Below are 22,301 nucleotides of genomic sequence, written 5' to 3' on the forward strand. Positions count from 1 at the left end.
AATACGGAACACAATGAAATTGATAACTATAAGTAGTATGTTCCGAGCTGTCAGAGACATGGTGTGGAATGACATTTGTAGGTAAATAAGTTTGAGTGGTGTCTTTAAAAGTAGGAAAGATTTTAATATGAAGACAAAGTTGGAATTCAAGAGGACAAATTGTGGCAAGTATTAGTTTATAGGAAGGGAGTTACGAAGTGGAGTAACTTACCAAGGGAGATGTTCAATAAATTTCAAATTTCTTTGCAATCATTTGAGAAAAGGCTAGGAAAACATATGGAATCTGCCACCTGGGAGACTGCCCTAAATGCAGATCAGTGGTGATTGATTCTAGTAGAATACATCGCACAGAAGCAGAAACTGGGAAAAACGGTAACTTCACCAGTTCTGGATAACTTGCTCAATTACTTTTCTAGTACCTACTTTCAAAGATATTCAAATGATATTCTTTAATTAAACACAGGTATTTCTTCTAGTGCCCCAGTAGGGCATCTTTTCAGCAAATTAGTAATGAGAACTTTGTCTCCGACGTTGACAATGCAATCCACCAAATGAATTAGACTTTAAATTCAGTTAGCTCGTATGCCTATTAATTAAAGCAAAGATGCCAGCAATCGTAGGACAAACTAAGCTTTTAAATATGCTAAACATCACACAACAGCCTGTAGGGAAGCTATACCTTTTCAGAAGTCTGTAAAAACCCTGGGTGTTGTCATGAATAACACATTAAACTGGAATGACCACATAACAAGCGTCTACGGAAAGATAAATGCTTTTCTTCACCCCCTAAAAATGAAACAATCCATTCTTCCACATAGCATGAAAATAAAACTTACTGAAACTCTCATTTTTGCAATAATTCACTACTGTGATGTATTCACCGATGCGACAGTAGAACAAATAATGAATCTTCAAATGGCAATGAACTCTTGCATATGATTTATATTATTTGAACATAAGGATTCATATTTCCACTTATGAGAAGTTATCCTGGCTGAAAATTAACTAAGAAACCTACATACTGCGATACTAATTTTTCGACTTCTGAATGAATCTACACCTGAATACTATCCTTGCATTTTAGCTTCCTCTCATCTATCCGTGGACATAATTCCAGATCGACTTCCATCCTTATGATATTGGTTAATCACTCATCTATAGTCACTCATTCCAGGTGTCTGGGCCAAGGCTATGGAACACACTCCCTGTTAGTATACGTAATAGCACTTCAATAGCCTCATTTAAATGGTCTTGTCAAGATTTCCTCTTCTCTAATTACTTGATCAGCTAGTATGAATGTTAGTGTAAGAGTGAGAGTATTATTTAGAGCTATTGTTAGGTGACGTAGATAGATAATACTAATCATTAAAAATACCTATTATAATACCATATTACTCCATTAATTTAGGTGGTTTCTAGAGACTGGTAACTGTTTTATTTTTCTCAATAGTGACCATGTACCGTAGGTTGTGCTTAAGTTTAAGAGAAGGCCATGAGTCCTGACTTTGCCACATACAAAGGCATAGAATAAAAAATAATAAAAAATTCCCTTAGCGAACCTGAAATATCTGCCTCGAATGAGTAAATTTATAATACCAATATAATGGGTCTATGATTGGACGTTATAGATTTTCAGGCACTCACCCCAGTTTGGTAATTTGGGCTAATCAATTGGTAAATAGCGCACCTACAAAGATGCATGGCTAGTGCCTGCTGTGGAGACTACTACTACTACTACTACTACTACTACTACTACTACTACTACTACTACAACTTTTTCATTCCTCTCCTGAAGGGGGAGATGGGCCTCTTAAATGGTAATGCAATCTCTCAGGCTGGGAGATTTATGGTGAAGGAGATGCACGGAGAAAGTTGAGGCAGTTGGTGGCAATGGCCTATAATAGGAACTGCCGTGGCCTTTGCCTTAGTGGAGGAGAATGGAAAACCACGAAAAACCATTTTCAGGACAGCAGACGGTTGGGGCCAGCCATGAGGTCCAGCCCTGTCCAGTCTCCTGAATGCAAAGGCGTAGAAACGGTAGAGCTGTGGCCACCCCTCCTCTGCTTGGTCGGAGTGCAGAACTGTTAGACCATGGACCAAGTGTGACCACTGGTGGTAGGCAAGCAGGGCAGGGAAAGGTCTTCATTCCCCTCTCTGGTCAGGAGATTCAGCGAGTTTGAAGCTTTGAAGGAGTTGGAGGTGGGTTGGTACGGTTTGATTCGGTGAAGATGAGTGGGGGGCTCAGAGCTCTTTATTTCTTATTAGCTTTTACAATATTTGAATACGGACTTATTAATACAGACAATTGAGTTCGAAATTTCATTTGGATACAATTGTGGTTGAATAAAATGACTGAATTAGGCAATTGCAGTTATATCAGTTGAATTTGGCAATTGCAGTTATATCAGTTATTTACATTAGTGGTTAATTGCATTTACAGAGTTTATACATTGAGATGAGTATACATACAGAGTGGGATTTACAATTATTTACAGTGTTGTTTAATGACAACATCGGAGTTTTTACTTAGAGACGAGTATATAGAGATGTATTTTTTTAAATACAATGACAGAATGAATTTGCAATGGTGAAAATTAGTTACAGATTTTTGTTTCTTAAATACAATAATTAAATATAAATTGTGTAATGGAGGCATGGTCTGAAGCTCTCTCCCACTGCTGCAATATTATTTTTGAATACATATCAGGATTCTAGTATTATATATACCATGATTAAAATATGTCCAGGTGCTCTTTTTTTTTTACAAATTATTGTGCTGCCGATAAGTACAAAAATGTTTTAACAGTTAATATCTGAGTGCTGATTCAAAATTCCAGAACAGCCGACAAAAATATATACAGAAATATTTATATGCTTGTTTTCAGATAAAAGGTTGATACAATGCTTGATCTATTTACTGTATTATTTACGGAGTATCAATGTACATTAAGGGGATACCCATGGAGCAGAAAGAGGTTAAAGGTGCCGGGGTGAATGGGTCTATCTACAATATCAAAATTATCTTTCTTTTAGAACTTCAAACTTAACAATTTTTCATAACAATGTAACATCAGGTACAATGACAATCTTGAAATAAGACTAGGAAAATACAAGATTAGTAATTTTTACAGATTCTGGGCTTCAAGCCCCTAGTTTTACAATTCCAGAGATACCCAGTTTACAAAACTTTAATTAAAAATAAGGAATCCTTCAATAAAGGACACAAATCCCCTAATTCAAGAGCACTTGCTCCCAAAATACAAATATCTAGCCTTCCAGAGGCACTCGTTACTATTACAAAACTTGAAGAGCTAACAGGCTGTTTCTTACAACCCGCTCAAGGCAATATTACTTCAAAATGTCACACTCTCTGAATTACAAATAGCAATAGTTTAATACAGGGGTATCTAGTACCCAACCTACAGGGCCTTTGCGAAAAAGAACAGGTTAAATAAACGCCCCGAACAGAAAGTGAATGGAGGCGAAAACTGCGCTCAGAGATAATGACAAAAAATTTAAATCCTACAGGGCTCTCGGCCAATGAAACGGGCTATTCCCCAAATTACTAAGGTGGCTTGTATGGAAATATCTTTAACATATTACAGAAAGGTTGCAAAACGTAGTCACCTCAAAGCTCAAGAGGGTAACTCGCTCTCTATCCCCAATTTACAGTTAACGATTTTATGAAGTTTTTACATTCGCCGAAAGAAAAGTTACATTTTAGAAAAGTACAGTTACATAATTAAAGATTCAGACCTTCCCCTCAAATAAAGCTGCAGAGCTAGCAAGAAAGAATGAAATTATGTGGCCGCAGTTGATGTATCCTCAGGGAAGGTTCGAGATCATTCAAGACTAATCAAGACACACCTTAATTTTTATTGGCAGATTCAAAGTGAACAAGAAATGCGGGATTGGTTGAAAATTAATTACAAAAATTTGTGATTGGCTAGATTCAAAACTGGCAGAAAGAAAGAAAAAGAAGTGTTGCCAATCCAAAAATAAATGAACAGAGATCAGTTATGGACAACCTAGAAATACAAAACTTCTTTAAATTGCAAGTTCTTTCACCTTGCACCAGAGTGCATGATCATAGCCTTTTGGTAGTGTCATCTGTGGAAAAATGTCCAAACTCCTTGATGTATAGCAAAATAAAATGAGGAGAAATTCAGTCAGTTAAGGAAACTTCACAACAAAACAATTAATATTTTAGTGGTGACATCTTCTGATTAAAGTTCCAAGTTCGTGTAGTATCAGTTTCACCTTTTGACTGATAGAGGAGTTCATTAAGGCGCTTATTTTGAATGTGCGGCGTTGAGGTACATACATGAAGTGCAACAATGTGGGGTTATTTTCTTCATGGTTGACAGTTTTGAGTGGGGAGGACGTCGCCGAGAGTTAACCTGGCTGTTTGATTGCATTCTTGTTTGCTTCGTTTGGGGTTGGGGGGTGACTTTAGGGTTTGGGGAGAAACTGGGGGATAGGGTTATCGACACAATTTCTCTTTATCTACCTTACCACTTCTCTTCGGGTTCCTGCTTTAGAGTAGGGGGAGGGATTGGTGAAGATGGGAGTTTGGGTGAAGAGGGGAGAGGGGTCCACAGATGAGTTGGTTTAGGGCAGGTTGGTCACGGTCTAGGGCTCAGCGGTAGGCACTTAGGAAATGGGATAAGACATAGGAGTAGAGTGTGGGAAAGGGAAAGATGTCAGTCAGGTTGGCAGTGGGGTAGTGGAACAGGAGTCGCACGTGGCGAACTGTGCGGCGTTCTATGGTGAGGAGGGGGTGGAATATATTTGGGTTGGATTTGGTGATAGCTGCCCAGGTGGTGAAGCCATAGGTCATGGGGGGTCAGACAAAAGAGTTGCAGGTGTGGAGGAGGAGGAGGGTAGGTTTGAGACCGCGCCTGGTCCCGGCTAGGTGGCCTACTAGCTGGGCTTGGGTGGCAGTCTTGGTTTTGAGGTACTGAAAGTGGGGGCGGAGGTTAGATGCTGATCGAATAGGATGCCTAGGTATTTCAGGGTGGGTTGTCCTAAAGGGAGTTTTGCAGATCCGGAGTTGAGGTGATCGGGATTGTGAGAAATACTGGATTTACCGCGCCTGCGGCAAAAGAGGATGGACTGGGTCTTGTCCAGATTTTGCTCGAGTTGTTACCAGTTACACCAGGTAGGATTGGACAGATCGGTTTATGGCTTGGACTGAGTGTAGAGGAGCTAGGATGGCAGTGTGGTTGGCAAATTATAGGAGTTGGGTGGGGGTTGGGGGGATATCGGCAAAGAGGACGAACGAGATGGGGGGAGAGGGGCAAACTTTGTGGGATTCGAAGTGTGAGGGAAATGGAGTGGGAGAGCTGGGCTGAGGGATTCAGTACGTAGGAGGATATGAGGTGGATGTAGATGTGGAAGGCAAAAAAATAAAGTTCAAATAACAGGGCTGGGTGCCAGATGGAGTCGAAAGAGTTGAAATAGAAAGTGATTAGGAGCACAGGGTGGGCTCGGTTGAACTTCTTGGAGGTGGTTTGGATGAGTCATCAGTTTGTCCTCTGTGGATAGTTTTGGATGGAAGCAAACTGGGATGGAGGTAGCAGGTGGTTGAATTGTAGGTGGGGGTGGAGCTCTATTATGGGATTTAGAAAGGACTGCCTGGATTTTGGTTAGTATGATGGGGGCATTGAGGGGGTGGGTTGAGGATGTGGAAGTTGGATGGGGTGAGGGGGGGGAGGAGGCGTGGTTTAGGTATAGCTGGGTGTGGAAATTATTGAATTCGGGGTCTCCACGAGTGTTGAAGTGGTTACGGATGTAGTGGGTGAAGGCTGCTGGTTTTTGTTCGGTGTTCATTGGCGCTATGCCCCTGTGGATGATGGAATAGTAGGGAGAGTTTTAGTACTGAGGGAGTTCATTTTTGCCCAGAATTTAGCTGGGACATATAAGGCATTGAGATTGGTGCAGGTTTGGGTCCAGGAGCGGCAGGAGTGGGATGCTAAGTAGTTTTGGATAGTTCGAAGGATTTGATGGTGGAGGCGTAGGAAGTAGGGGTCACGGGAACGCATAAATTTGTGGAGGTAGGAGTGGGATAATTTTTGGAGGTGGACGAATTGCAGGTGAAGACGTGGTTGGGATGGGAAGTGAAGGGTGGTGGGGATACTTGATTCTGAGGCAGATGTGACGGTGGAAAGGATGAAATTGTTTAGGTTGTCTACGGATGTCTTGTCGGAGAGGGGGGGGCATGAGGGGTGGGGGGTCTTCCAGGGCTTGGTTTGGTAGGAGGGCCAGTCGACTTTGGCAAAATTAAGAATTCACATACGGGGAGGAGGGGCACAAGGGTTAGTGGATGGGATTTGGAGGAGGACCGGGAGATGGTAACTTCCTATGCTGGGGAGTAGCTGAACTGTTAGGTGGGTTTAAGGAGTTGTGGGCTATAAGGGTGTCTGGTGTGGTGTTAGAAGTAGGGCGGGTGTGGTCAGGAAAGAGGATTAGGGAACAATTTTGATTGCTCACGAGGGTTTGGAGTTCCTTGCATGGCAGGATCGGAAGGTAAGATTTAGGTCGGCTAAGAGTATGAAAGGTGTTGGAACGTGTCACTGAGAGAGGTAATGAAGTCCAAGGGACCAGTGGTAGATGGTTGCTAGGTGTAGAATCTAGGAGCGGAGGTAGACTCTGGTATTTACGGCTTGTGGGGAGGTGTGGGGGTGGGTTGGGGTGAGGGGTCGGGTCGGGAGTGAGGAGCGGCTGGCTATAGTTGAGCGCCAATGGCCTGTCATCGGTGGTGGGAGACTTGCAGGGATGGAGCATAGTCTCATTAAAGAGGACTGCGTGGGTGGACGTTAAGACCGGAAGAATTGAATGTTGAGGAATATGGAGATGGGATCGGGAGGCCAGGAACGTCTTGGTGGGTTTTGGACCACAGTTAAACTAAGGTCTGGAGGCGGGTGAAGTGAAAATGGGTGCTTAGGTCAGAGTGGGTGGTTTGAAAATTAATGGTTTGGTTAGGGGCAGCCTGGAGTTGGACTAGGGCAAGCAAGCAGTGTTACGGGGGAATGCTCAAGAGGGAGATTGTTACGAAGTGGATTGTCTTCTAGGAAAGGGTGTGGGGAAAAGGGATTGTGTGAGCTGTGTAGGGGTGTTGATGGTTCATACTGGGACAACTATAGATGTTGATTCCCATAGGGAACCTGAAATATGTCCTGAATAAGTAAATTTATAATACCAATATAAATGGCCCGTTATTGGACAAGATAAATTTTCCAGCTAACTCATTCCTGGTTGCCAGCGTTTCACCCCAGTGTGCTAAGTTCGGCTCATCAGTTGGTAAATAGCATACCCACCAAGACGCATGGCTAGTGCATACCGTGGAGGCCACTGCTTAGGCTCGTTGGAGTCACCGGCAGTGCCAGTGCACTATGAGACACTCTCATTACCAAAAATTGATGCCTATCAGATGATTATCAGATGAGACAGTCTCTCACAGAGCATTGGCACTGCCGGTGGCTCAATCTAGCCTATGCAGTGGCCTCCATGGAATGCACTAGCCATGTGTCTTGGTGGGTGTGCTATTTACCAACTGATGAGCCAAACTTAGCACACTGGGGTGAAACACTGGCAACCAGGTATGAGTTAGGTGGAAAATTTGTCCAATAACGGACCATTTATATTGGTACTGGGACGACTAGTTTGAGGCGCTTTTCAGGTGGTTGGGAGTAGGTGGGGTGTAGTTTGCCACAGGCTTTTGCACTTTGAGGGTAGTTGTACATTAGCTCATTAGGTGGGGTGGGGTTAGGACAGTGACTGCACACCGGATATTCTGTAGTGCAGTATTTGGTGTTGTGTTGATTGCATGTGAGGCATTGCTTACACCTGATGGGTTGGGCAGCTGGGGCGCAGGAGGGTTCTACACGGTGGTGATGGCAGAATATGGAGACCTCACTGGCCAGGACGTGGTCTGTGTTCTGGGGAGTGGGAGAATCCTCACCATGAATGTGGGCCCCGAAGAGTTTGACATGGAAGACCTTTACCGGGATGCCTTCCTCATTTAGTTTCTGGACGATGACAGTCTGGGATATTGGGGTCAACCCCCTGGACCATGCAGCTGAAGACTGGTGGGAATGATGGTGGGAAGGGAGAGTAAGGGGATGTATCGAAGTGGGTTGCACCTTCTGAGCCTGCGAGCCATTGTGCACCCTCCTCTCCATTGATTTTATTACCCTCATTATTGGTGGGGTGTAGGTCGGCGATCTCCTCTTTGGAAATTAAATTGGAGCAGCTTCTGAAAAGTCTATTGTGGATTTCTAACCTCACGGGAGGGTTGGAGGAGAAAGTAGGTACTGTTCAGGGTTTCTGGAGGGTTCAGTGGTTGGCGATAGGGCGGTAGGTACCAGATAGTAAGGTAAAATCTGTGGTTGAATAGGTGCTGGGTGGGGGGAGGGGTATTATTTCCTGATTCTGAATCTGTTGGTGGATTGTTCCTTATGGAAATTCTAAGTTCCCATGGAGGGAATTAGATTCTTTTCCACCAATAGAGCATATCAAAAATCAGATCAAAAATTAAATGGGTGGCTTTTCCGGCGTTTGCTCTATTAACCAGCGTTTCGTCTTAGGTCTGACACTAGACTCTTCAGAGTGGGATGTGTCAGACCCTACCCACTGACGCTGGGGTGTATGCAGGTGAACTTATCAGAAGCTTATTTATGAAGCACAGTCTGATAACTGCATACGGGAGATAAAACTCCACAATGGAATTTAATGCCCGCCTAGCAATTCCAAATGGAAATTTTTGATATGCTCTATTGGTGGAAAAGAATCTAATTCCCTCCATGGGAACTTAGAATTTCCATTTGGAATTGCTAGGCGGGCATTAAATTCCATTGTGGAGTTTTATCTCCCGTATGCAGTTATCAGACTGTGCTTCATAAATAAGCTTCTGATAAGTTCACCTGCATACACCCCAGCGTCAGTGGGTAGGGTCTGACACATCCCACTCTGAAGAGTCTAGTGTCAGACCTAAGACGAAACGCTGGTTAATAGAGCAACGCCGGAAAAGCCACCCATTTAATTTTTGATCGGATTGTTCCTTGGCGGGCATCTTCATCCTGGTGTTCTCTGCGGGGCTGGAGATGAGTCGTTTGGTAACCACGGAGTAAGAAGAATCCCAGATGGGAACCGGGATTGTGGCTAGCTGGTGGATTATTCCTGTATATTGTGGAGGTTCTAGGCTGGAGCACATTAGTTTTAGAATGGACCATGCTATAGAGCATAGTCTGGTTGCTTGAGTTGTGGTGGTGGTAATGGTTGTGAATGTGGTGCAGGTGGTGGCAGCTGTGGAGTGATACATGGAGTCACAACACAGTAAAATATACACAGTAGGCCTACACACAAGTGGTTTTCATTGTATTTCATCCACTTCACTTAGCATGTAATGGGTCTTATAATCCAGTAGGGTTGCTAGGCACTTAAATGTCTATTGTGTGTTGGTACCCTGAGTCTGAGTGTGCCTAGGCGTTATGAAGGCACCTACACCAATTACTACAGAGTCCTGGGGTGAAATCTCATGAGAGGCCGCTCTGTCCTTATATATGCTATTTTGAGCCCCCCTGGGGAGCTGCGTCACAGTATGGTGTAGGGCCCCTCGTCGGACCAGGTGAGTACCAAAATAATCACTCACCTCTTCCTACCACTATGTCCTCTTGGATTGCTGGCTGTCCCTTGGTTGAGCTGGAGTAGTTCCACCCTTGCCGTAGAAGCGCTGGGCTATCAGGAGCTGGCTGGAGAGTTGCCACTGTTGCCGATAGAGCGCAGCTCTCTGTATACATGTCTTCTCACTTGTGGCCAATGCGTAGGCTATTTGAAGCTACCAGCAGTGACAATGCACTATGAGAGACTTAGTCTCTTTTGCAAAACTTGAAGCTTGCCAGGCCATCAGATGATTCCCTTAGGGAACCTGAATTATTTGTCCTGAATGAGTAAATCTTGCCAGTGATTTTGCCCCATTGTACTGGCAACAGGAATGAGTTAGCCTGAAAAACATCAAATAAGAAACCTATTATATTGGTATTAGAATTTTAAGAACCAATTAATTTCATATGCCAAGTCATTAAGTAAAATTAAAAAATGGGAAACGATAATTTCAATAGTTCCAAGCTATCTTGTTTAGTCTCGCCTACTGGTGATAACCACTTAATACCTCCATGTTAAAAGAAAACTCAAAATGAAGTAATCTTGCAAACTTTTGTATTCCAGCTCTATTTAAAAAAAAAAAACCTTAATCTCATTCTGTAAAGTAATTGTAATTTTACTGATTACTAATTCTAAAAGTAATTTGTAATCGTAATTGAGTAAAATAATTCTCAAGTAACTGTAATCGAGCCCAATTGCAATTTCATTTTGTCTTGTTCACTGGTCTTGAATTATTGGATGTTCTCCTGAACTGCAATATGGGCAGGGGAGGAGAGAATAACCATGCATTGCAGGCAGGCATGTGGCTTAAAGGCCTGAATGGCACTCTGCAAGAGATGGGTGATACAACGGTGGTGTTGTAGAATGAGTCGAAAAGTACCTTTCTATACAATTCATAAGGAATCAGGTGGTTGCATCTAGTCTTCTAGCACAGCAGTCTCTAACAGGAGCAGTAAACTGTCAGAGCTGTGCCAAGTTAGGAAAAAATACAATATGGTACTGTAATTTCGCATTTTAATTACAAAATAGTTTTCTTCATGTGTAGTATACCTTATACTGTACTAAGCATAATTTGTATTAAACATCTAACATTTGTTATACATTTTTTGAGCAATGAGTTCACTTAAATTCTTTAAGGCAATAAGAATTTGGTGTATTAAAAAATTTGTTTTGAACGAGCCCTCCTTGAGATCATTTAACGTCGGTCATATCTCGTACGATGTGATAACTTTTACACAGTTTAAAGTAAATCATGTATTGTTACAAGCAAATTAACTGTGTTATACTGGTAAGCATCAAATTTATTTGTGGGGTGCAAAGGGGAGGGGGTATTTTCTTCAGATAGGCCCGTATCATATGTAGGTGGTTTGAAAAGTTCTCGGAATGAACTAGAATTAAGTATCTTACCTCGGTGGAACTGCTTTTATTTTTCAACATAGTCTCCCTGTAGACTAATGCATTTGGTCCAGCGATGTTCCAATGCCTTGATCCCATCTCGAAAATGAGATTCCTCCAGGCCTGCTAAATACCTCTCAAATTTGGCTGTCAGTTCCTCCCTTGTAGAAAATCTCTGTCCGAGGAAAATTTTCAGCTTGGAATAGATGGTCTGATGGTGCCAAATCAGGTGAATAAGGTGGATGTGGCAACAATTTATACCCCAGTTCATGAAGTTTTGCCATGGCAATAACACTTGTGTGCAGAAGAGCATTGTCCTGATGAAAGATCACCTTTTTCCTTGCCAAACCAGGCCTTGTTTTGCGTATCATTTCCTGTAGTTGGTCTAGGAGGTTTGCAGAGTATTGCCTCTTAATTGTTTGGCCAGTAGGAAAATAATCTATCACCAGAATGCCTTTTGCATCCCAGAAAACTGAGGCCACGACCTTCCTGGCCGAATGCACTGCCTTTGTGTTCTTTGGTGGTGGTGAATCAGCATGTTTCCACTGCTTTGACTGCTGTTTTGTCTCTGGGGTATAGTAATGGACCCAAGTTTCAGCTGTAGTCACAAACCGGCGCAAAAAATCTTATTGGTTGCACTGAAAACGGGCCAGACTTTGTTCGGACATTTCCAATCTGGTGCGTTTATTTTCCGATGTCAAGAGCCGCGGCACCCATCTTGCGGATATTTTTTTCATACCCAATTCTTCCGTTAAAATATAATATACCCGTTCAGAAGACATCCCTACAGCTTCAGCAATCTCCCACACTTTCAGTTGACGATCCTCCAATGACCATTTTATGCACTTTTGCGATAAATTCTGGGGTAAATACAAAGTATGTTACAAGTGTTTATTTATATATCCACCTATTCAATACAAAGAAATCTTTTTAGAAATTAAATATTATTATAAAATGTTAAGGGACATGTTTCGCCCATATTAAGGGCATCATCAGCGTCAAATTCAAACCTGTATGGTGAAAAATCAGGATCCTGATTGCTCTTACAAGTCATAAAAAGAGGATATCATTATAGGTGTCAGTCTAAACATACAAAATATTAGAATGTCCTTGGCTAAAATTGCAGTATCAAGCTGCATGTCATAAGTTCACATGAGTATACTTTCCGGAGCGTTGAAAAACTTGTTGGGGTAGGGCAGTAAACAGCTGTCTTTATAATGAAACAGAAATGTGCCTCCTTGAAGATAAGGAAAAGCAAAGCTGATACACTGTTACAGATGTCAATATCGTATGTTGTGATAAGACAACAGATCTCTTAAATGGCTGTTCAGCTGCCTATAGTCTAACTGGCTGAAGGAGTGAAAGTCGAATGTGTTATAAGATAAGTCTTCCTTACGTAATTGTGGGAGCAAGGAAAAAGCATTCGGTTGTCTATAGATGTATTTATCTTATTTGAAGGACGAAAGTCGAAGGTTTATCGACGTTGATAGAGCTCTTTGGTGTGAAGTCTGTAACAAGAGGAGAGTGAATGCTTAGGAAGGTATTTTTGAAGAGAATGTGGGTTTAAAGAAAGGTAAAACATGGAAAATGTATAAAAACACTTACCCTTTCGTCTGTGAAGATGTAAATCAGTTATGGAAAGGTTAGTTGAAGAAAAATAACGTTATGTGTAGGTTCATTTATTTCTTTGACTGTTAATGCAGTTGCTATGGTAGCGTTGAATGACTGACACTTGTACTTCTGGTATTGTATCGATGTGAGATTGGCGGAGGAGGGTGTGGTTGAGGGGAGGGGGTAGGCGGAGCGTTAAATTTATGTGTTGTTGGTTGCGAGAGATTTACATGGTCGGACAGGGAGGGAGTCGTGTTGGGTTGCGGGAGAATTGTGGGGGCGGGCATGAAGGGAGTCAAGTTAGTTAAAGTTGTGGAGGTTCTAGAAGATGTTAACTTAAGATTTTTAAGAATGTAGTTATGTTTTGAATTTAGAGTTTGCAATAATTTGGGTAAACTTTCGTATAATGGATTCTTGACTTCAATTAAATCATTGAGGTTTAGATTTTTGTTGTAGTGTTGGTCCAAAAATATATAGATGGTTTCAAGTTCATTCATCAACTTTCCTTTGTCTACTCTTTTAATAATTGTGAGATCTCTTTCTATTGTTGTGAAGTGATGTCCTGTTTCTTTCATATGGGAGCTCACTGCTGAAAATTTATTGTGCTTAATGGCATTATAGTGTTCTAAGTACCTACTTTGAAAACTCCGGCCTGTTTGACCAATATAAGAGGCGTTGCATTGCGTGCATGTGAGCCTGTATATGCCTGATCCTGAGTAATGTTTTTGCTTGAATTGACTGTGTTGTGATTAAAAAATAATTTTTGGTTAGTGTTCTAAAAGCTATACTGGTATTTTTGTTTTTTATTGGGTTCAAGATCTGGTGAACGTTTGGATTGTTGTAGGTGAAGGTAACGAATTTGGATTTTTTGGGTTTGTCAGGGATGAGGTTTGTTGTTAATTTGAATTTGACCTTATTTATTAAACGGTTAATCATTTCATGTTTATATCCATTGATTTTTGCTAAATCCTTTATATAATTAAGTTCTGTTTGAAGGTTCTTGGGTGTGAGAGGGATTTTTAAAGCTCTGTAAATTAAACTGTGAAATGTGGCCAATTTATGGGAGTTCTGCAAAATTTTAAAAATTCACCTTACTACCAAATCACATTATGTGCTCTTTTGACATACTAATATGTATTCTAATGTACCAACAAAGGAAACTGTAAATATTATCAAAGACAACCTTGCAAAACACAGCAACCTCAGCAAGCTTGAGTTAGAAGAATTCATAAAAATCCTAAATTTTGTGCTAAAAAACAACTACTTCACCTTTAATGGTAAAATTTACCACCAAGATGGCCTAGCTATGGGTGATCCCTTATCAGGCATCTTAGCTGACATCTATTTAGATTCTTTAGAACATCATAAAATAATAAATAAAATAAAAGGCCTTAGCTTATGGCTTAGGTATGTAGACTCATATTAATGGCAACTTCGATTTTAAAATTTACAGAAAACCTACTCACACCCCATTAACAATCAAAAATACTTTACATCCTAACTCCCATAAATTGGCCACATTTCACAGTTTAATTTACAGAGCTTTAAAAATCCCTCACACCCAAGAACCTTCAAACAGAACTTAATTATATAAAGGATTTAGCAAAAATCAATGGATATAAACCTGAAATGATTAACCGTTTAATAAATAAGGTCAAATTCAAATTAACAACAAACCTCATCCCTGACAAACCCAAAAAATCCAAATTCGTTACCTTCACCTACAACAATCCAAACGTTCACCAGATCTTGAACCCAATAAAAAACAAAAATACCAGTATAGCTTTTAGAACAACACTAACCAAAAATTATTTTTTAATCACAACACAGTCAATTCAAGCAAAAACATTTACTCAGGATCAGGCATATACAGGCTCACATGCACGCAATGCAACGCCTCTTATATTGGTCAAACAGGCTGGAGTTTTCAAAGTAGGTACTTAGAACACTATAATGCCATTAAGCACAATAAATTTTCAGCAATGAGCTCCCATATGAAAGAAACAGGACATCACTTCACAACAATAGAAAGAGATCTCACAATTATTAAAAGAGTAGACAAAGGAAAGTTGATGAATGAACTTGAAACCATCTATATATTTTTGGACCAACACTACAACAAAAATCTAAACCTCAATGATTTAATTGAAGTCAAGAATCCATTATACGAAAGTTTACCCAAATTATTGCAAACTCTAAATTCAAAACATAACTACATTCTTAAAAATCTTAAGTTAACATCTTCTAGAACCTCCACAACTTTAACTAACTTGACTCCCTTCATGCCCGCCACCACAATTCTCCCGCAACCCAACACGACTTCCTCCCTGTCCGACCATGTAAATCTCTCGCAACCAACAACACATAAATTTAACGCTCCGCCTACCCCCTCCCCTCAACCACACCCTCCTCCGCCAATCTCACATCGATACAATACCAGAAGTACAAGTGTCAGTCATTCAACGCTACCATAGCAACTGCATTAACAGTCAAAGAAATAAATGAACCTACACATAACGTTATTTTTCTTCAACTAACCTTTCTATAACTGATTTACATCTTCACAGACGAAAGGGTAAGTGTTTTTATACATTTTCCATGTTTTACCTTTCTTTAAACCCACATTCTCTTCAAAAATACCTTCCTAAGCATTCACTCTCCTCTTGTTACAGACGTCACACCAAAGAGCTCTATCAACGTCGATAAACCTTCGACTTTCGTCCTTCAAATAAGATAAATACATCTATAGACAACCGAATGCTTTTTCCTTGCTCCCACAATTACGTAAGGAAGACTGTTATCTTATCATAACACATTCGACTTTCAGTCCTTCAGCCAGTTAGACTATAGGCAGCTGAACAGCCATTTAAGAGATCTGTTGTCTTATCACAACATACGATATTGACATCTGTAACAGTGTATCAGCTTTGCTTTTCCTTATCATCTTCAAGGAGGCACATTTCTGTTTCATTATAAAGACTGAGCTGTTTACTGCCCTACCCCAACAAGTTTTTCAACGCTCTGGAAAGTATATTCATGTGAACTCATGACATGCAGCTTGATACTGCAATTTTAGCCAAGGACATTCTAATATTTTGTATGTTTAGACTGACACCTATAATGATATCCTCTTTTTATGACTTGTAAGAGCAATCAGGATCCTGATTTTTCACCATACAGGTTTGAATTTGAGGCTGATGATGCCCTTAATATGGGCAAAACATGTCCCTTAACATTTTATAATAATATTTAATTTCTAAAAAGATTTCTTTGTACTGAATAGGTGGATATATAAATAAACACTTGTAACATACTTTGTATTTATGTACATTTCAATACGGACCTAACATGAGAATAACATGTAAATTCTGGGGTCGTAACACTTTTTGGCCGTCCACTACGCGGATCATCCAAGCTCTCCCGACCAAATTTAAACTCGCTGGTCTACTTGGCAACAGTTGAAAATGAAGGAGCAGAGTCCCCCAGTGTGTTCTGAAAGTCAGCATGAATTTCCTTTGCTTTCATACCTTTCTTTACACTGCTCAAATCTGTTTTTTCGATTGTGACAAATCACAATGTGGGAACAACAAAGCGTCATCACTACCACACTCCTGCAGCTAGAGCACTGATGCGCCACGTGTTCGCTCGCAAAGGATGTGTGATTATTGCGCGGGAACCTCGTTGCTCTAGCACTGACATCTAGTAGTGACTCCGAGAACTTTTCAAACCGTCCTCGTATTTGTTACACCTCCTGAGCCATGGTGCAGCAGAAGAATTGTAGTTATGGTCAATTGCAGTTTACAGCTATCCTTAACTTGGATCAGTTCATAATTTTCTGAATGATTGCTGGAAGTATTTATGCAAAACATTTTTTTTTAAAGCTTAGGGTGATTGCACGTTCCACATTACTTGCTACATTATATACTTGGCTGGGATAAATTGTAAGGCAGATGGGTAGTAAGATTCCTGTTAACAATTTGAATTACTGCCTAATGTTAAAACAACATACATTGAATGTGCAACGTTTTGAAAATGAGTGTTTTAAAGCGATTCCTTTTGTAGTGTACTGTGAAATAGTCATACCATATTTTTTAAATGCTTTGCAACTTGTACTACAGCTTTTCCATAGAATCTTTAAAAAGGAGTGTTGTAATATATCAAAGGGCTTTAATCTATATATATATAAAGTAACTTGTCCTGACTGACTGACTGATTCATCATCGCCGAGCCAAAACTACTGGACATAAAGAAATGAAATTTTGAGGATACATTCATAATAAGATGTAGGTGCTCGCTAAGAGAGGATTTTTGGATATTCCGTCTCTAAGGGGGTGAAAAGGGGGGTGAAAGTTTAAAATGAGTGTATCTATATCTCAAAACGTTAAAGGTTTACAGATATAAAAATTGGTATTTAGAATCTTCCTTAAAAATAAGGAAACACGTATTTTGTTTTCGAAAAATCCCAATGGGAGGGGTGAAAAAGTGAAATAGTGGTTGAATGCCTTTAATCAGGATACCGGTACTTACATCTCAGAAACTGAACAAATTACAGACCTGAAAATTGGTACTTTAGATCTCTTTTAAAAATAAACACTTTTTTTTGTTTTTGGAAACTCCAATTAATGGGAGGGTGAAAAGGGGGGTGAATTTTTAAAATTGGTGTATCTATATCTCAAAACTTTGAAAGTTTACAGATGTAAAAATTGGTATTTAGATTCTTCATTAAAAATAAAGAAACACGTATTTTGTTGTTTTCGGAAAATCCCAATAGGAAGGATGAAAAGGGGTGCAAAATTGTTCGAATGCCTTTAATGAGGATATTTATATCTCAGAAGCTGAAGATATTACAGACCTAAAAATTGGTATTGGGGAGCCCCTTTAAAAATAAAGAAACACGTATCTTTTTGTTTCCGGAAAATCCAATTATTGGGGGGTGAAAAGGGGGTGAAATTTTAAAATGAGTGTATCTATATCTCAAAACTTTTAAAGTTTATAGATGTAAAAATTGGTATTTAGAATCTCCTTTAAAGGTAAAGAAACATGTATTATTTTGTTTTCGGAATATCCTAATTGGAAGGGTGGAAAAGGGTGAAAAAGGGGTTGAATGCATTAAATGAGGCTACTTATATTTCAGAACATGAACATATTACAAACCTGAAAATTGGTGTTTGAGATCTCCTTTAAAAATAAAGAAACACGTATTTTTTTGTTTTTGGAAAATCCAATTAATGGGGGGTGAAAAGGGGGTGAATTTTTAAAATGAGTGAATCTACATCTCAAAACTTCTAAAGTTTATAGATGTAATAATTTGTATTTAGAATCTCCTTTAAAAATAAAGAAACAAGTATTTTTTGTTTTCGGAAAATCCCAATAGGAAGGGTGGAAAAGGGTGAAAAAGGGGTTGAATGCCTTTAATGAGGCTACTTATATTTCCGACCCCGAAGATATTACTGACCTGAAATTGGTATTTGGGATCTACTTTACAAATAAAGAAACAGGTATTTTTTTTGTTTTTGGAAAATCCAAATAATGGGGGGTGAATTTTTAAAATGAGTGTGTCTACATCTTAAAACTTTAAATGTTTTTAAAGATGTAAAAATTGGTATTTAGAATCTCCTTTAAAAATAAAGGAACACGTATTTTTTGTTTTCTGTAAATCCCAATAGGAGGGGTTAAAAGGGTGAACAATAGGTTGAATGCCTTTAATGAGGATACATATATCTCAGAAACTGAAGATATTACAGAACTCAAAATTTTTATATGGAATCTCCTTTAAAAATAAAGAAACACGTATTTTTTTTTTTTTTTTTGGAAAATCCAATTAATAGCGGTTAAACAGGAGTGACAAATAGGGGTGAATTTTTTGAAAGACTATATCTATAGAATATCTGAGAAACGTAAAATGTTAGAGGTAAAAAGTAGGTATTTGGAATCTCCTGTAAATGTAAAGAAACATAGGTGATTTGTTTTTGGAAACTCCGCTTTAGGTAACTAAAAAGGGGTGAAATTTTAAAATGAGAATTTCTACAGTATATCTCAAAAAACTTAACATGTTACAGAAGTGAAAAATGGTATTTTTATCTCTATTAAAAATAAAGAAACGTGTACTTTTAGTTTTCGGAAATACCACTTGGGTGGAGGGGGTAGTTAATAATGACTGAAAATGGTGTTGAATTCTTTTAATTAGGCTACTGATATCTCAAAAATGAAGATGTTACAGACGTGAAATTTGATATTTGGAATCTGCTCTAAAAGTAAAGAAACACGTATTCTCGGAAAATCCAATGAAGGTGGAGGGGGGGGGTTAAAGAATTGAAAATTGAACTGACTTATTTGTATGAGAATACATAAGCTAATAAAAACTAAAGTTGTTACAGACGTGAAAATTGGTATTTGGATCTCCTTTAAAAACAAAGAAAAACGCGTTTTGGGGGAAACCATCTTGGGGGTGTGGGGGGAGGGGGCTGGAGTGAAAAGGAGTTGAATTCCTTTCGTGAGGATAAACTGAAAAAGTTAGGGTCGTGATATTTGGTATTTAGAAGATCCTTTACTATTAAAGAAACAAGTATTTTTTGCTGGAAAATTCATTTGGTTGGGTGGGGAGGGGGAGGAGTGTGAAAGGAAGTGAAAAAAGTGAATTATTTTTATGGGTATACTTATATCTCAAAACTGAAGGTAATAGACGTGACCACATTGGTGTTTGGAATCTCCTCTAAACATAAAGAAGCACGCCTTCTTTTCATTCCTTTTTGGGGGATAAATAGACTTAACGGCGGTGGGGTGTCAAGGAGGGGAGACCAATTGATTTTACTGTTCGCAATGTACTTACAAAGAGCCTCCGTTGCTCAGGCGGCCTCTCACAGCTGGGTTGCGTGGTTCAAATCCCGGTCATTCGATGTGACATTCGTGCTGGACAAAACGGAGGCGGGACAGGTTTTTCTCCGGATATTCCGGTTTTCCCTGTCATTCATTCCAGCAACACTGTCCAATATCAATTCATTTCATTTGTCATTTAATAATCATTGCCCCAGAGAAGTGCGACAGGCTTCGGCAGCCGGAACAATTCCTATTGTCGCCGCTAGACGGGGGCTTTATTCATTCCATTCCTGACCCTGTCGAATGACTGGAAACAGGCTGTAGATTTCGATGTACTTATTCTGATCATAAACCGATCATTTCTAATCGTTACTGGGTTCGTTTTCAAGAACCATCTTTTCCTTCAGAGAACGTTCTTAGATTACAGTAGATTCTCCTGGCATATAAATAAAAATTTAAACACATTTGAAATAAACGATAGGAAAGAGATTGACCGTCCAATTGTTCACCTCTATAATAAGGTCAATAATGCACGGGAGTATGTCATTCGTATCGCCAGAAATCCCGCACACTTGCCTTGGATCGTCGTCAAATGTGCGGATCCCGCTGGAAACGGATCCTGTCGGGTAATGACTAAGAATGCAGTCCGGCCGCGGGTTCAGTACCGCCAAGGCACCCAAGAAGACACCACGCCGTATCTCCTGAAGGATTTGATCCATATTAAAAATGCTTATAGGAAAAGATGGCAACGATTTAGTTACCCAACTGACCGGGTGGAATACCTGGACCTAGCCGGGAAGTACGAAATCGATTGCTGGAAAGAAAGATTGAAAAATGGGAGGAAACTTGCCATAATCTATTAGAAAACGAGTCAGATCGCGAATTCTGGCCGATTCTCGCAGTAAACGAGTCAGATCGCGAATTTCGGCGGATTATATATCTACAACAATAAGCATTCAATTATAAATTTCAGTATAATACCGTAGCGAAGCACGGGTATCTTGCTAGTTTTAATATATATAGGAACTTGCTTACCTACAAGTTTCCTTTATTACAGTCGTATCCTTCAGAATGCTTCTCTACTGTGCTGGGTTTTTGTCCATCCTGTTGTGTGGAGAGCTGATTTCCAAAGATTGTACTCTCATCCTGTCAACTTCCATCTCATCAGATTGTCAATCAGGAATGTGTACTGATGTACTGAACTAACCAGGTAATTAATTCTGTATTTATTTAATGTTTGAAAAAGAGTTCTAAAGAACTTAATATAACTAATTTACAGCACTTATTTTTGAAATGACTTCAATTTTTTTCATATTGAAATAAAGATGTTCAAAAAAGTACTTATTTACAGATTTAGGCTACATTTCAGGGAAATGGTTCTAAAATATACTAAATGAAATTAACTATACAGTGCCAGTAATGCCTACTGCCTGATTTAGTTCCAATTACAAATTATCCTGATCTAACTGCATCATAATTTCTTATAACCATGGCCTATGGTATTTTCTCAGTTCTACTTCTCCATTCCTTAACTAAGTTAGAAAATGAAAATTGATCTCCTTGATTTTGGCTCGCCCACATTTTATTTACATATGCCACTTTTTAATCAGTTCTAAACTAGTAGAACTGATATATAGTACAGGGTTTGATATTGTGACCTCCTAGCCAGTTCTGTTAGATTCAGCAGTAGCTTAGGTGTATTATTGCAGAAATTCTTCTCAAACTACCTTCAATTTAACTACCACCGTGGGGACTCATGACTGGAAAGTTAGGAAGTGGCTAATTAGAGGATTCTGAAGTACATTCCTTGAAAAATGAACTTAGAATAATTCTAAGTTTTCACTTCATTACTCTGGCATCTCCTTATGAATAATCTTTCCAGGAATTCGTTCCTTATACTTACATTATCACCTATGATTGTTCTCAAGTCTTCCTTATGATGCTATTCTGAAAGTTTGAAAAATATGTTTCAGACTGGTATGTAGGTGTCATCCAATTTATTGCACACGTGTTCCTATAATAATTATTGTGGTCCAGATAAGGGTAGGGAAAGAGTGGCAGGGCCATATGGCTGGAGAAATGACCACATAAAGGGAAATATTTTTTCTGTGGTTCAGCAAAAACAATATATTGAAACGGTGAGTGATCGATCAGATCACTAACAAATAAGATGCATAATTTCATGAAAGGAAAACTTTCCCAATCAAGAGCTAAGCTCATGCTATAATGTAGGCAAAGAACAGTTAAATTCCCAAAAAGGTCAGAAAGTGTAAAAAAAAAAAAAAAAAAATAGGCCAATTCCAAGAAAAGATGCTGAACAACCTAAGCAATCCCATGTTACATAAAAATAAAACCTGATGGGGCATGAGGCTCAGAGGATAACCCCCACATTACCTTGTGACAAGGGGAAAACAAAAATTAATAGCCAAACGTGAAGGATATGGTTAAATTTTCAAAATACTAGTCAAAACAAACCAAAATAGAGAAAAGGGAAACTCGGGACTACACTTGTGCTTCCTTTTAAGACATAACACCCATTAGGGCAGTTACATTCACTGCTTACAGAAGCAGAAAACCTACATAATAAAATATTAAAAACCCTACATTAAAAACCAAAGCAGGTATGGTGCAACCCTAAACTTTACATTCTAGTACATTCCGATGCTTGTTTAAAGGGGCCTAACATCTAGGTCATCGGCCCCTAATGGTATGAAATGACACGAAATGAAATGAAAATTTAAAAGGACAAAATTCATCCACTGACCAGAATTCAAAAAGTCATGAAGAATGAATGGATGAATATGAATTTAATCAGT

At 39.4% G+C, this 22,301-nt stretch overlaps 1 long non-coding RNA gene across 2 annotated transcripts in view; it reads left to right on the forward strand.

The window, feature by feature from the left end:
* LOC136872527 (uncharacterized) overlaps positions 1-22,301 on the forward strand; it is a 71,969-nt gene that overhangs the window by 16,894 nt on the left and 32,774 nt on the right. For both annotated transcript variants that reach the window (XR_010859938.2, XR_010859937.2), the window contains exon 2: positions 20,543-20,695. This is a non-coding gene — a long non-coding RNA (uncharacterized lncRNA). The remainder of the gene's footprint in view (positions 1-20,542; positions 20,696-22,301) is intronic.

The sequence above is a fragment of the Anabrus simplex genome, chromosome 4 (assembly GCF_040414725.1).
Source record: "Anabrus simplex isolate iqAnaSimp1 chromosome 4, ASM4041472v1, whole genome shotgun sequence".
NCBI lineage: Eukaryota > Metazoa > Arthropoda > Insecta > Orthoptera > Tettigoniidae > Anabrus > Anabrus simplex.